A 12,859-nucleotide genomic window follows, 5' to 3' on the forward strand; every position below is an offset into this window, starting at 1 on the left:
TTTGGAGGGAAAAATGATGGCCCGGACAAAATATTGATAATACAGGGAAAGGTACAAGGTCCATATGTTGAAAATACAGAGTTGGGCACAATGTCGAGGGGATTTAGACCGTGCGCACAAGGAATTAGTGCATCTGGTGAAATGAGGGAGAAAAACTAGAACCAAAAGATTTGGAAGCAGACAGGATAGTGGCGTTTAAGAGGCTGTTAGATAGACACATGAATATACAGGGAACGGAGGGATATGGGTCATGTGCAGGCAGAAGAGACCGAGTTTAATTCTGCATCGTGTTCAGCGCAGACATCACTGGCCGAAGAGCCTGTTCCTGTGTTGTACTGTTCCATGTTTCATGTTCTAAGAAAAAGAATACGGAGACTGCAAGTGATAACAGCATTTGAAGCAGAAATGGACAGAGATTGTGGATTCTTAAATAAACAGGATTGTCTAAATCTATAATGAATAATCACAGGTAAATGCATCTGCAAAAACAATCAAGATCAAAGATAAAATATTGCACAGGGACATCAACAAAATTGGACAACGCTGCCCAAGAAAAGTACAACGCTTCAGAATTTCTGCTTCTATTTGTCTTTCTTTGCAAGGAAAAAGCCGTCATTTTTGGGCACTGCAAACCAGATTTTGTGCAATAGCAAAATCCTGTGGCTGCAGGATATTCAAAAGAAGGGCAGCAGATGGTGGAAATGTTTATCAGCACCCATTGCTGACAAGCTCAAGAGGGTTGTGGAGGTTCAGTCACATGAACATATTCAAGACAGAGAATGATACTTCATTAGGTATTCAGAGAATCAAGTGATGCGGGTTAGAAGATCAGCCACAATCTTATAGAACAGTGGAGAATGCATGCTGAATAGCCTTCTCCTGCTTCTTACAGAGACTTAGAGAGATACAGCACGGAGACAGGTCCTCTGGCCCACTGAGTCCATACTGACTGTCAAGCACTAATCCTACCCCAGCTCGTGTTATTCTCCACACATTTCCATCAACTTCCCCTACACTCTTAAAGTCAAAGGTGAGTTCATTGTCATTTGCACAAGCACGAGGAGATTTACCAGGATGCTGCCTGGATTGGAGACCATGTCTTATAAGGATAGGTTGAGTGAGCTAGGGCTTTTCTCTTTGGAGAGAAGAAGTGACTTGATAGAAGTGTGCAAGAGGCATAGATCAAGTGGACAGTCAGAGACTTCTTCCCAGGGCAAAAATGGCTAACACAAGGGCATAATTTTAAGGCGATTGAAGGAAGGTATAAGGGGGAATGTCAGAGGTAAGATTTTTTACACAGAGAGTGGTGGGTGCATGGAACGCACTGCTAGCAGAGGTTGTGGGGGCAGATACATTAGGGACATTTAAGAGACTCTTAGCCACATGAATGATAGCGAAATGGAGGGCTATGTGGGAGGGAAGGGTTAGATAGATATTAGAGCAGGATAAAATGTCAGCACAACATCACGTGCCAAAGGGCCTGTACTGTGCTGTAATGTTCTACGTTGAATGTTCTTTGTACATGTATGCACAGGTACAATGAAAAACTTACTTGCAGCAGCATTACAGGCACATAGCATCAGATAAGCAGCATTCACATAAAACATAAGTTAAACATAAATTATACACAATTTTTACAAGAAATAACATAATCAGAACAAAAAAAGTCAATTTTAGTGCAAAGTGGTCACGGTGTTGCTAAATTGTAGTGATTAGTGTTGTGCAGTTTGATTCAAGAACTGAATGGTTTAAGGGAAATATCTGTCCTTGAACCTGGTGGTGTGGGACTTCAGGCTTCTGTACCTCCTGCCCAATGGTAGCTGCGAGAAGTTGGCATGGTTCGGATGGTGGGGATCTTTGACATTGCCTTCTTGAGGGAGCGCCTCCTGTAGATTGGGAGCAATTCACAGTGGCCAATTCACCTATTCAACACACCTAACAACACTTTGGGACGTGGGAGGAATCAAAGCAGCCAGAAGAAACCTACTTGCTCACAGGGAGAACGTACAAACTCCACACAAACAGCACCCGAGGTCAGAATTGAACCCAGGTCGCTGGAGCTGTGAGGCAGCAGCTCTACCCGCTGCACCATTCCATGTGATGTTTTTAATTTTGTCTCTCCAGATACTGGCAGACCTGAGAGCTTTCAGCATTTTTTACCGTTATTAAAGAACTTTTCCACTCTGTAACTGACTATGACTTCACACCCCCTGTTGACTGAGAATGTACATTCAGGGAGTTCTTCAGCAAAAGGTACACAGCAGTACTGTGGACTGCAAACACCACATGCTTAAATTGTCTCCATGGGTCAGCTTTGTGATCGGCTACATACTAACACCCCCAGTGAATCACAAACTGATTCTCCTTTTCAGTATCTTCTCCAGTTGAAGATGGCAGAAGCTTAAAAGGTCCCTGAAGGAAGAGAGAATTAAAACAAAGTTCAACCTGGTAAGAGAGTAATTCCCCCACCTAGAGGTGTAACTATGGGTATCATAGCAGAACAGATGAACTGTGAACTAATATCAAGAAGACAGGAGTTCAAATCCAACCTCAGCAACTGGGAAATTTAAATTCTTAATTAGATAAATTTGGAATTAAAAAACTAGCATCAGTAATCATGCCAGACTGTTATGAAATCCAATCTGGTTCATCATGTCTCTTAGGGAAGGAAACCGACTCTCCATTTCCAGTTCTTGACTCAAGATCCACAGTAATGTGCTCGACTCAAGATCCACAGTAATGTGCTCGACTCTCAACTGCCCTCTGAAAGGGCCAGGAGAGCACTCGAGAACAATTGGGGATGGGCAATATATGTCAGTCTTGTTGGAGAGACACACCAAACAGGAATAATAAAGGAGAAAGCAATTTAGATCAGGGAAGCCCCCACCCATCTACCTTCCCCCTCTCACCCGGACTCACCTATCACCTGCCACCTTGTGCTCTTCCCCTTCCTCCTACTTTTTCATTCTGGTTTCTGCCCTCTTCCTTTCCAGTCCTGATTAAGGATCTCAATCCGAAACGTCGACTGTTTATTTTCCTCCATAGATGCTGCCTGACCTCCAGCATTTTGTGTGTGTTGCTCCAGATTCCAGCATCTGCAGAACTTCATGCTTCTTGATTCCAATCACTCTGACTCTGTTACTGCATGAGTGCTGACCACACAGCAAAAGATGGTTTATTATTAACTTTGAGGAGGGAACTGGATACTGGGGGAAAAGGAAACACGGGACTGTGGAGATTGTGTGGTGTGGTGGACGAAGTGAACAGCTCCCCCAGAGATGGCACAGGCAGCATGGGTAGAATGCACTCCTATCTGTGCAGTGCCAATCACAGCCAGTTAGTACCACCCTTTGCTTCTTAGACTCATACAGCACAGAAACAGGCCCCTTGGCCCAACTCGTCCATGCCAACTAAAGTGCCCACCTAAGCTAGTCCCATCTGCCATTGTTTGGCCCATATTCCTCTAAACTTTTCCTATCCATGTACTTATCCAATCGTCTCTTAAAAGTTATTATTGTACCTGCCTCAACTACTTCCTCTGGCAGCTCATTCCTTCTACACACCACCCTCTGCATTAAGAAGATGCTCCTCAGGTTCCTTTTAAATCTTTCCCCTCTCACCTTAAACCTATGCCCTCTCGTTTTTAGTTCCCTTTCCCTGGGAAAATAACTGTGTGTATTCACCCGGTCTATGTCCCTCTTGAGTGCTTTTCCTGAGTCAAAAGATTCCAGGTTTAGGTATCACTCCAGAGATTTGAGCAAAAATTCAAGGCTGACCCTACAGGGTCCCTTGGAAGAGATGAGGTGCTCAAAGGGGGTTCTGTCTACTTTCTGTCTACTTTCTCAGGTAGATATACAAGATCCCATGCTACTCTGCTATAAAGGAAAATGGAGCCCCTGCCTGTGTCTTGGCCTATGTTTATCTTTCAACTTGCATCACGAAAACAGATTATCTAGCTATAATCACATTGCTGTTGGTGGGAGCTTCCTGTGTATGTTGGCTGCCACACCAACAATCACTACAGTTCAAAAGTGCTTTGTTGCTTTGGACATCCTAAAAGTGAAATGTAACCCTTTGCTTCTGTATAATTCTGCAATAACTGTCTTCCAAATGGATCAGAGAGTCCAAGAAAATAAGGAAGCGGCAAACAAGCAGGAAACTCCGTTCCAGAAATGGGATGTGGCACCTGGAAACAATTGAGGTGGGACTTTTTTTGTTCAACATTTGAACTTTGGGAGGAGTCAGTGCATCATAAAACATTTCCTGCTTCAGTTCTGTGATTATAAAACCCTTGCCATGGATAAAATACTGCCTATAGCAGACGTCTGAGGTGCTCCCATAAACTAATTTCTGTGAGGTTTGTACGTGGAAGCAGATGTCTGGTGATTCTCGTGTCAATTATCAAACAATAGCTTCTTTATCAGGGCAGTGCAACTTGCCAAAGAAAGCTTTGTCTAAATAATACTGTAGGTCTTATGATAGATGATTCTCAATTCACCCATGAATGGATGTTCTTATCAATATTTTCATTAAGAAGGCATGTTCATTTTCCCATTTCCATAATAGCCATTCATATTGCACATTTAATGTAACAATATGCCTTAACTTGCTTCATGAGGGTGTAACCAAACAGATTTCATAGTGGAAGACACAAGAGACTGCAGACGCTGGAATCTGGAGCAACCCACAAAATGCTGCAGGAACATCAGCTGTCTATTTCCTTCCACAGATGCTGCCTGACCCACTGAGTTCCTCCAGCATCTTGTTTATTGCTCCAGAATCTATTAGCGTGCCACTTTGGGAGACATAGATCAGATTTCTTTATTAGTCACGTGTACATCAAAACACACAGTGAAATACATCTTTTGCGTTGAGTGTTCTGGAGGAAGCCCACAAGTGTCACCACGCTTCCGGCGCCAACATAGCATGCCGACACCTTCCTAACCCGTACGTCTTTGGAATGTGGGAGGAAACCGGAGCACCCGGAGGGAACCCACGCAGACAAGGGGAGAACGTACAAACTCCTTACAGGCAGCGGCGGGAATTGAACCCGGGTCGCTGGCGCTGTAAAGTGTTACGCTAACCGCTACACTACCAAAGGTCTGACATATGGGAAGATGATCAGAAACCTGTGCAGAGAACACAATAGGAGTAGGCCACTCAGCCCCTCAAAGCCTGCTCTACCATTCAATCTGATCATGGCTAATCTATGCCGGCCTCAAATCCACCAAAGAGGTAGGGTTTAAAAAGCAACTTGAGTAATGGTTGGGGGAGGAATACGGGGTGGGGGGGGGTGGGGGGGGGTGGGGGGGGGGAAGATGATCAGGGAGTGAATTCCAGAGCTCAGGGTTTGGCAGCTGAAATCACATTCTCTAATGGTGGCTAGTTTAAATTTAGGTCAAGAACGAGAGGTCAGAATTGGAGAAGTGTAGGAGAAGGGTGAAGGACATGGGGAGGGGAATCCTCACGAAGAAATTTTAAAACATGGGTGTGAATTTTAAAATCAATGAGATGTAGAAATCGATGAAAGAACTGGCTAATGGTCTGACAACAAATACATTGAGTCAAGTTTGACCTCCTGAGTTGGGTTCATTGACCTCAACTGAGTGATGTCATGGTCTGCTACAATTGCCTTTAATGTCTCTGGGTGTGTAAATGGAAAATCCTCAAGCTTTTCATTGCCGGAGTTCTGTTTGAAGCTGTTCTGTTAAGCCCAGGTTCTAGAGCAATGGATGGCATGGGGTTATCTGAGCTCCTGTCCTGGATGATGTCTCATGACAAATAAGCATTGGACACAATGGCACCAAGCAGGAACTAGAGGAGAGCTTAGAGGGACCTAACAGACCTCATTTAATCCACATGGAATTAATGTTTCAGTTAAAAGAAAAGTTCAGACACCTTGAACGAGAGTAAATTAGAAGAAAAAGGAAAAATTCCTCCAGTTTAGGCTAACAAAATTTTATATTAGATAGCACTGGAATGGGGTGGTACCATCCATGAGGAGGAAAATACAATTATCTTTTCTGTAAAGTCTTTTGCAACTGTAGGATGTGAAGTATTTTCCTGCCAATTGTGTATTTTTCAAAGCATAGTCACCTTTGCAACGTAGGGAATGTGGAAGGAAAGATGCATAACCAGCCAGAATATGACAATGATCAGATAACCAGAATTGGCAATGTGAACTATGGGCCAGGAGGAACCCCTTGCTATTTTTCTTGCTATGGAGACATACATCAGGGAAACAGACCCTTCGGCCAACCAAGTCCCCACCGACAATACACCATTTACACTAATTCTACATTAATCCCATATTTTATTCTCACCACATCCTCATCAACTCCCCTCAGACTCTACTATTCCCTTACAGACCGGGGTTATTTACAATGGCCAATTAACTTCTAAACCGCATGTCTTTGGGATATGGGAGGAAACTGGAGCATCCAGAGTAAACCCACAACGAGAACATACAAACTCCACACAGACGGTGCTGGAGGTCAGGATCGAACCCAGGTCTCTGGCGCTGTGAGGCAGCAGATCTACAGGCTGTGCCACTGAGCCACACAATTCTTTTTCTTGCTTGTGGAAACTTGTTGCGTCCACCATGGAGTACGTGCAGGGAGTTCGGCAGCCAGCTGGTGTGGAAGATTTGGCCCCTTAAGCCATGAGGCAGTGAGCAGGAAGTTAAAGACTGTTGCCAAATCACTTAATTACAGACCAGCGACTGGGCAAAACTAAAGCAGATGGAGGTCACTCTGAGGAAGTGCAGGGTCAAATCTAAATATCTTCTTAATGGCAGAACCAAGAGAAGCAAAAGCTTTAAGGTATTCGTGTACACAGATTACAAACAGCTGGTAGTCAGGTACAATAATAATAAAAAAAGAGGAACAATGGCTTTTATCTCAAAGGGAATGAACTCCATGGTGAGGTTATAATTCTTCATTTCTACAGAACCTTGTACAGCTGAATGACTGTATATTGCTTTGGGCTGGAGAGATATATTGGCCTTAGCAGGAGATGAGAGCAGTATTTTCTTGCAAAAAGTGGAAATAATTTATGTTTAATTTCTGTTTTTCTTGTGAATACTGCTTATATGTGTCTGTGATGTTGCTGCAAGTAAGTTTTTCACTGCACTTGTGCATACAAGGACTTGTGCGTATGATAATCAACTCAACTTTGACTATTACTTGAATGGTGCCATGTCTCAACCATGGTTCTGTGGTATTACTGACGTACTGCACTGTCAGAGGTACTGTCTTTCAGATGCGGCATTAAACTTGAGAATAAATTGCCACTGCTTCATTGCTGCTCCGTCCAAACCTGGAACTCTCTACCCAACAGCACTGTGGGAGTACCTTATCACGAAAGTCATTCACCACCACTTTCTCAAGGATAGTTTTGGGATGTTCTATAAATTCTGGCCCCACCAGCAACACAAACATCCTGTCAACAAATAAACACCCCAAAGCACTCTTGAGAGAACACAAAAAAATCTCATGGCAATATTAAGAACAACAAATGTGCTGGCCAATATCTATCCAACTTCACTGAAGCAGGTTACTTGATTGCTATCACACTGCTACTTCAAGAACATTGCTGTGCACAAATTGTTTTCCACATCACAGCAGTGACTACACTTCAAAGGCTTTCAAGCTTTCTGAGACATCATGAATGATTAACACTACAGAAATATCTTACATTTATTTCTTTAAATTATGAAGATAGATTGTATCGGGTTGACATAGTCCCTTGAGTTTAGAAAGATGAGGGCTGATCTAATTGAATACTTACATTTATTAAGCGATGCAATAGGATAGGTAGAAAGAAGTTATTCCTATGGTGGAGGAATCCTGAACAGGGTGAGCTCGGTAATTTAACATATTACAACATTATAAGGAGAGGGATGGAGTGGAGGAGTCCATAGCCCATCAAACTTGCATTTCCATTCATTAAAACTGATAGTCTCACCTTGTTCTTTCTTGTAAAAATTGTGTATAGTTTATATTTATCTTTTTCTTGTGTATGCTGTGTATCTGATGCTCTGTGCCTGTGATACTGCTGCAAGTAAGTTTTTCATTGCACCTGTGCATACATGTACTTGTGCATATGACAATAAACTCGACTTTGACTTTATATTCCTGTCCAATCCCCAAATCCCTTTATTCCCTTTGTGCACAAAAATCTACTTACCTCAGCCTTGAATATGCTCAATGACAGAGGTTCCACAGGCTTCCAGAGAATTCCAAAGATCCACAACACCCTGAATAAAAAATATTCTCCACATCCAAGTCCTAAACAGTCACTTGAGACTTTGCTCCCTTGTTCTAGGTTCTCCAATCAGAGCAAACCACCTCTCAGCAACTCCTCCATCTATCCCTCTCATATGTTTCTCTACCTCCTCTCATTTCTCTAAAACTTCAGCGGGTCAAACATCATTATTACAAAAATTGTCTTTGTGAATTTACAACACGCCGTCTCCAAGGCAAGTGCATCCTACCTGAGGAAATCAAAACTACTCAGAAAGCTGGTCTCACCAAAGCCCTGCAATTTTAACCTTGTACCTTATTTTACTACCTATACACTCATGACTGTGTGGCCAGATTCTGCTCTAATTCCATTTAAGAGTTACAAGCAATCTGCTGGAAGAACTCAGTGGGTAGAGCAGCATCTGTGGGAGGAGAGGAACTATCAACGTTTCGGGTCGAAATCCTGCATCAGGGTCGAGAGTGGAGAGGGGAAATGGCCGGTTTAAAAAGGAGAGGGGGAGTGATGAGAACGGAGTCCGAGGTGATTGGTAGACTGAGGAGGGGTGCAAGATTACAGGCAGGTAGGGGAGGGGAGCAGGGGTGGAGTTGGGAGACAGTGACAGGTGAATGTCTCATTTAAAAGTTTGCAGATGACAGAACTGTAGTAGGCCGTATCTCAAACAACGACGAGATGGAGTACAGGAAGGAGATAGAGAGCCTAGTGGCATGGTGTCAAGATAATGACCCTTCCCTCAATGTCAGCAAAACAAAAGAGCTGGTCATTGACTTCAGGAAGGGAGGCAGAGTGCAGGCCTCTGTCTATAGGGGCAGGCACGGTAGTATAGCAGTTAGCGTAACGTTTTACAGCGCCAGCGACCTGGGTTCAATTCCAGCCAACATCTGTAAGGAGTTTGCACGTTCTCCCCGTGTCTGCATGGGTTTCCTCCGGGTGCTTCGGTTTCCTCCCACATTCCAAAGATATACGGGTTAGGAAGTTGTGGGCATGCTATGTTGGCACCGGAAGCATGGCGACACTTGCGGGCTGCCACCAGAACACTCTATGCAACAGATGTATTTCACTGTGTGTTTCAGTGTACATGTGACTAATAAAGATATCTTATCTTATCTTATATCAATGGTTCTGAGATGGAGATTGTTGAGAACTTCAAGTTCCCAGGTGTTAATATCACCAACAACTTGCCCTGGTCCAACCACATGGACGCAATGACAAGAAAGCATACCAGTGCGTGTACTTCATCAGAAGGCTAAGGAAATTTGCATGTCCCTGATGACCCTCACCAAGTTATACAGATGCACTATAGAAAGCATCTTATCTGACGCATCACAGCTTGGTCTGGCAACTGCTCTGCCTAAGACCACAAGAAATTGCAGAGAGTTGTGAACACAGCCCAGTCCATTATGAAATCCAGCCTCCCCTCCATAGACTCTGTCTGCATTTCCCGCTGCCTCAGGAAAGCAGCCAACATAATCAAGGACCCCTCCCACCCTGGTCATTCTTTCTTCTCCCCCCTTCCATCGGGCAGAAGATGCAAAAGCTTGAGAACACATACCACCAGGCTCAAGGACAGCTTCTATCCTGCTGTTATAAGCCTCTTGAATGGACCTCTAATACGATAAAAATGAACTCTTAATCTCTCAGTCTACTCATCATGACCCTTGCACCTTATTTGTCTACCTGCACTGCACTTTCTCTGTAACTGTAACACTTCATTCTGCACTCTTTATTTTTGTACTACCTGGATGTACTTACATTTGGAATAATCTGTCTGGATGGCATGCAAACAAAAGCATTTCCCAGTATCTCAGTACATTTGACAATAATATATCAATTACTTCTATCCCTCACAATTTAGAGGCATACAGCATGACAACAGGCCCTTCAGCCCACAAGTCCACGGCAACCAGCAACCACCCATTTACACTAATCCTACAGTCATTCTATTTTACTCTCCCCACATTTCCAAAAACACTCCCCATATCTGACCACTCACCTACATGCGAGGGGCACTTTACAGCAGCAATTAACCCACCCACCCACACATCTTTGGGATGCGGGAGAAAACCGGAGCACCCAGAGGAAACCCATGTGGTCACAGGGAGAATGTACAAACTCCACACACACAAGGTCAGGATTGAAGCCGGGTCACTGGAGTTATGAAGCAACACCTCCACAAGCTGCACCTCTGTGCCGTCCCTAATTGCTTGCTCTGCTCACATGTTCACCTTTCTGCGTCTCGTACATCAGCGCTTCCAGATACCTGTGCATGAAACTTCAATTGATTACTCACCCTTCAAAACAAATTGTTCTTTTTGTTTGCTATCCTTTTCACCAAAATGAACAATGTCACATTTCACCACATCTTGATAAAATCGCCCTAGTTACATGCAGTGGAAATATGGAACACCCTCTCCCCCTCCAAAAGCACAGGACAATGGAAGTCAAAATTAATTTTCGAGAATGAGACTAGTGGATTACCTCAGTCTTTTTGACTCGGGAGAACAGCTCCGATTGCAAATCCAGTGGGGATTGAGAGGTCCAATCACACTTTGAGCAAGTGGTAGTTCTAGCATTCTGGAGTTAATGAGCAATACCCCACTAACCAAAGAGATTGTTGGATACATGACAGACAGCTGCATTAGCAAGACCTTTGAGCATCTGTCTTTCTCCTTAATACCAAGCAGGCTGTAACTCAGAACAGTATCATGATACCACATTTGATATTGCATTTCACCAGTAAAAACGGATTTACCTACCAGGCCCCCTTTAGAATTTACAACATAATAAAATTAAATAAGGATAGTTCCATTAATCAGAATACTCTTTCTCTGCCTGCCAGCTATGAATCATTTGGAGATGTTTTCACGATTTTAGCCCCATCTCTAATGAAAAGGAAAGATTTTCGCTTCAGGATGTTCCAAAGTGTTTTACAGCCAGTTAAATACTTTTGACATACAGTCATTGTTGTAAGACAGAGAAAAGGAAAAATGTAGTTAATTTTCCCAAAAAAATTGAGTATGGGATAACCCTTGGCCCACACAAGGGGATTCACACTGAATCTTCTTCAGAGTAGAATCATGGGATCTATCACGGCTACCTGCGAGAGCTATGAAGCAGCGTGTCACTGAAAGATGGACAGCGCCACTGTGCAAGGGTACTGACCACAGCTCCCCGCACGCTTCAGTTAAGGAGCAATACCCCAGAGTGCAGAGAGTTGTTGGGAGCTTATGGTGAGTGGTGGTGACCCCTATGCTGAGGATCCCAGCCACAGGGGGAAATCATCAGGTAATGGGAGCGCTGGCTGTTTTTTTTCCAGTGTTTCTTTTGAGGCGGGGGGGGGGGGGGGGGGGGGCGGGGCTGGTGTTCTCCGCAAGGGAAAATATCCTTAAAATCAGGACCATTTAAGGATAGTTAGGGAGCATTTCCTTGTGCCAAGAGTGGTAGAAGTATACCTCTTCTCACCACAAAAATATGCAAGCTCTGTTAACTATTGTAAATCTGTCTGTTCTATTTTTAGTATTAAAAAGGTTGTAGAGCAAAAGTAGACAGGTGGAATTAAGCCACATTTCTACCACAATCTCAATGAATGCCAGAACAAGCTGGAAGGGTTGAATGGCCCCCTCTCGTTCCTTCATTCCACTTTTCCAACCATCCAGCTCAGGATTACTGGGATCAGTCGGGAACTAGCTGGTCTGCTTCAACATCATGCAGCTCATTTTTCCACTATGCTATCACCATTACAACCTCAGTTTTAACTTCTTTAGATTCATGAAGTAGTGTTTGGCAGTTCCTTTCCTATGAGTTGCCAAGGCTCACCCAGAAGGGATATAATACATTGTAGATAAAAGAAAAGAGTGCAAGGTCTTCACGCTGTCCAAAGATTAGCCCAAGTGGCAGTGGGGAGTGCACATAGAATTAACCATCAAGTTTTGCCTTGAATTTATGGAGAATCAGCACTGTCAAAGCAAGAAGTCAGCCAAAGAGAGGTTGAATGATTTTGTTATGGATGGAGGAGGAGGAACTGGAGCAGATTTTATTTCCTCCGAGACTTTCAGCTGGCAGGAATACTAAACAGGAGAAAGTGTCCCTCAGGGCAGGAGTTACAGCCAAGGAAAGTGGAAGTGGTCTCACGACCAGGAAGGGGTGCAGAGGGGTGTGGAATATTGAAAGGCCTTGTGCTAGTGTTTGCAAGACTTTACTTGCTTCCTTCTATAGTCCCATCAGTTCAAGCCTCTTCGGTGGGCACAGTCTTCAGCCAAGTACTGAGTGCAGCTACACTAAAGATCAGGATCCTTCTTGGCCTGGGTGCTGAGCAAATTGGTTTTGAACCAGCAACCAGCGCCGAGACAACCAACAAAATGATGCAAGGAACCCTCTCCTCGTATCCAACTGTGGTGATAAAAGTAATACTAAACTCAGAGTCATTTAGTATCACAGTGCCAACTATTGCTTGGGTCCTTTTAGGGCCTTCTCCCATGGCTTCATGTTGATTGGAAATTAACCAAGAGGAGCTCGTCTTGATGCCAACAATTGCAGAAACACTTGTTTGCTTTGATCACGTTCCCTGATCTCTGTTTGACATTATTATGATGTATAA

This window comes from Pristis pectinata, chromosome 29 (genome assembly GCF_009764475.1).
Source record: "Pristis pectinata isolate sPriPec2 chromosome 29, sPriPec2.1.pri, whole genome shotgun sequence".
Taxonomy (NCBI): domain Eukaryota; kingdom Metazoa; phylum Chordata; class Chondrichthyes; order Rhinopristiformes; family Pristidae; genus Pristis; species Pristis pectinata.